A 3592-nucleotide genomic window follows, 5' to 3' on the forward strand; every position below is an offset into this window, starting at 1 on the left:
GGTTGTCCAGAGCAAATCTCAGGTCTGCATCAAGAGCTGGAGACAAACGTCAGATAACAGATTTAGTTATAATTCAACAAACCACTGAGGGAGTTCCAGCATCTGACGTCTCCACTTCAGTGCTCCTGGATCAATCAGGGACCCAGGTTAACTTATTACCTTAACCTTAACCTTGATCTCCGCCCTCCACCAATGAATACGGCCCCTGACTAATCAGTGACCTACAGTGCGCTGATGTCACATCTAGACCCAACAAGAACCAGACCTGGGACCTCAGAGAAGTAGGTCCCAAAAATGGGGTGGGTTCCACCACTGACGGCATTGTGGATAAACCACGCAATCGGCCCGAACTAGTTACATAGGAGCCCCAAAAGGCCCTGTGGATAAGGGGCTTTAGGGGTGGGTCAGGGGGTCTCATTTACTTGCTAGAAGCATTTTGAGGATCTCGCAGACGGGTTAGGAAGTGGAGGAAACATCTGGATCCCACCTGCTGTCATGACACAAATAACATCTACTCAGACAACAGTGTTTGTTTCACCTGATCTGTGGAAGACTCGGGCTCTTTCTGGGGTCATGACCTTGTTGTGGACACACAGGCTCACGGCGGTCTCAAACTCCTTCCTCACTTCTTCCTGGTTATAGCTGGTGATGCTGTCGGCTTCTCCCTCCACTTCTGCCTGCCGAGCAAAAACAGCCAACACACGTAAAATACAGGAAGTTCATCCTGGTAAAATGTCACCAGCTAAAAGGTTCAGTGCTTAAACTTTTTTTTTTCCTGCTCACTATCTGAAAATAAAAAAAAAAGCTTTAGGATCAGACAATCGTCACCGTCTGAGAAACCTTTAGGCGGTAGGAGGGAGGAATGGTGTTCTCGTCCCTCTGGTACGCCGTCTCCAGCTGCTGGGTGGAGACACCCACCTGCTGGCTCTCCTGCAGGAGCAGCTGGTACTCTGACACCTCCACCTGGGTGGGCAGGCTGGCAGATCCATACTGGTGTCCTACCAGGGCCTGCAGCACCACCATGTGGACACAGACGGAACAGCAGTCAGATATTCTGAAGTACATTGAATTAACTACTTTACAGAACGGCTATGAAAGTGCTTTTGCAGCTCAAACAGACTGGTTCAGTTTCTGATAAGTGTGAAGTTTATGCTAAAATATGTCAAATTAAAGCTGGTGAAAAATCTCAACCTTCTTTGTGTACTGAGGTCAAAAAGGGACTTGCTGCTACATTCATGTCTGTCCACTCCTTATAGTGGTGTGGTCCACATGCACACGTCCCCTCAAAGCCTAATCTGGATACAGTTATCATGGAACGTTGAGATTCACTTCAATTAGTTCAGTTTATTTATTTAGCTCCAAGTCACAACAGCAGTCGTCTCAGGACACTGAACAGAAATATTCATGTACCGTATTTTCTGGTGTATAAGTCACATCAGTCAAAGAAGCATAATGAAGAGGAAAAAAATATATAAGTTGCTCCGGAGTATAAGTCATGTTTACTGCTGACCCCTGGGAAACGTGGGCCAATGCTGCTCCAAAAATCGATTGGCAGCTGCAGGAGTGCGCACGGGAGGACTCGCTGTTGCAGTTCTTCAAAATTTAACAAGATTAACATTTAAAAACAATTATTTGTTTGCTTGACATTATAGCAAAGGTGTGTCCCAGTTTAACTTTTCCTTAATGAATGCACTTTAATGGTCAATGTTTGGCGGTGGGGCGGTACAGGAACAACATATACATCTACCGGTAGTTGTTAAAAGCCTGGAGGGCCCTCTTGCGCCTCTAGTGGCTGCATAAGGTAATGTCTCCTCTGGTTCATGTCAGTATGAATGAACATTTAAAGCATCAGTCAAAAATTGTGTCGTGAATATGAGAAAAAACCTATTAGTCGCTTCGGCGTATAAGTCACAGGACTGACAAATCTGTGCAAAAAAACTGAAACTTATAGGCCGGAAAATACGGTACATAAAAAGCCGAAGTTGTCTGTCTGAGGAAGCAGCAGACTGAGTTGAATCTTCTACATTTCATTGCAGATGTTTCGTCTCATTATGATTTTGATAAAAGTTCACAATTGGTATGTGTGTTTTGATTGCTGTAACTTGTCTTAATCTGTCCTAATGTCCGTCTTCAAAAAGAGATTTTTAATCTCATTGAGATTTTTTCCTGGTTAAAGAAGGTTGAATTAAAAAAAAAAAAGATTATGTGACAATTTAGTTTTAAGTAAATTTGTACGCGTTTACTTTTTAGGGAACGGTTTTTGCTCTTTTGTCCACTCGTGTTATTAGTGAGACTTGGAGTTACATCATGGCCAGAATCTGTTTGATGATGAGTGACCAGCGGCAGCATAATCTAAATACAGAGAGGGAACTGCTCACTTTGTTGTGTTTGGTGTTTAAATCCAGGTTTTTCCTGTCATCAGGCGATCTGACAAACTTTTATCCACCTAGAAACTGACATTTGTTTAAAGCAATTCAAACTAAAAGCCTTTAACATCCTGAGACCCTGCGTCCTCATAGGAGGACACTGATTTATTTAGACAACTGCTTTTCATAGAAAGCTGGAATTATGTCTTTTAGAGTAACGGGGACATTCTGATCCTAATTTGCAAAGAAAATATAAAATACAAAAGTGATAAAGTAGTTCTCATCTGAGGACATCATTTTTTTCTAAAACTACTTCCTTGTACCATGACAGAGTCTATATTTAACTTATTAGGTCCTACTAATCTCATGTACCTTGGAGAAAGAGAACATGCACACAAAAGCTTGGGTCTTAGGAGGTTAAAATGACAAAGAAACACTTCAGCTGAAGATAGTCTGATTTATTTGTTGGTGCTGATCGTTGTTTAGGACTGCACCTGAACGCACCGTGTTTGTTGTTCTGTCACATTCTCTGGTCATTTACCAGTAAAAAGGGTCCAGCTGAGCTTTCTCTGCACCCCTCGATGAGCTGCTGTCTGGTGTTTTCATCTGGCCAACAACTAGGATCACTGGACTCAAACGGGTCGATCACCTGCAGAAGCAGAACGGAGGTTAAACAATCCAGAAAACCTCCCAGCTAGCATCGAGATGAAAAGGCCGAATAGTGTCTGAATGACAGATGATGCTCGCCACAAGCTGCTGAACAGAGAACACCACACAAAGGGCCGATCGACTCGTCCTGAGGTGCTGCATCACACACGCACGCACGCACGCACACACACACACACACGCACAAGCAAAAAACACAAAGCTGTCCTACAGCTGCGTGTTGTCTTTGTTGTCTGATCTAATTAAATGAAGCTGAGCACAATCAGCTGCTCAGTGACAGAAGTGGCTTCAGGCAGAAAATATAACAAACACTCTGGTGTTGGTGGTGAACACGGTGTCACACGGTGTCACACGGTGTCACACGGGCAGCCACTACTTTCATTCTACTTTAAATTAAACGAGCATGATTTGAAGGATTTCTGAAATGTTCAGAACACAAGTAACAAAGAGCAAAACAAAGTTATTTTAAACTAGAGAAATTGCATTTCCTGTAAAAATGCAGTGTGAATGTTATTGCAGAAGATCTTGCTGAAAAACAGCTAAAATTAGCTAAAAAAAAA

This window comes from Nematolebias whitei, chromosome 6 (genome assembly GCF_014905685.2).
Source record: "Nematolebias whitei isolate Nwh7 chromosome 6, NemWhi1, whole genome shotgun sequence".
Classification (NCBI taxonomy): Eukaryota; Metazoa; Chordata; class Actinopteri; order Cyprinodontiformes; family Rivulidae; genus Nematolebias; species Nematolebias whitei.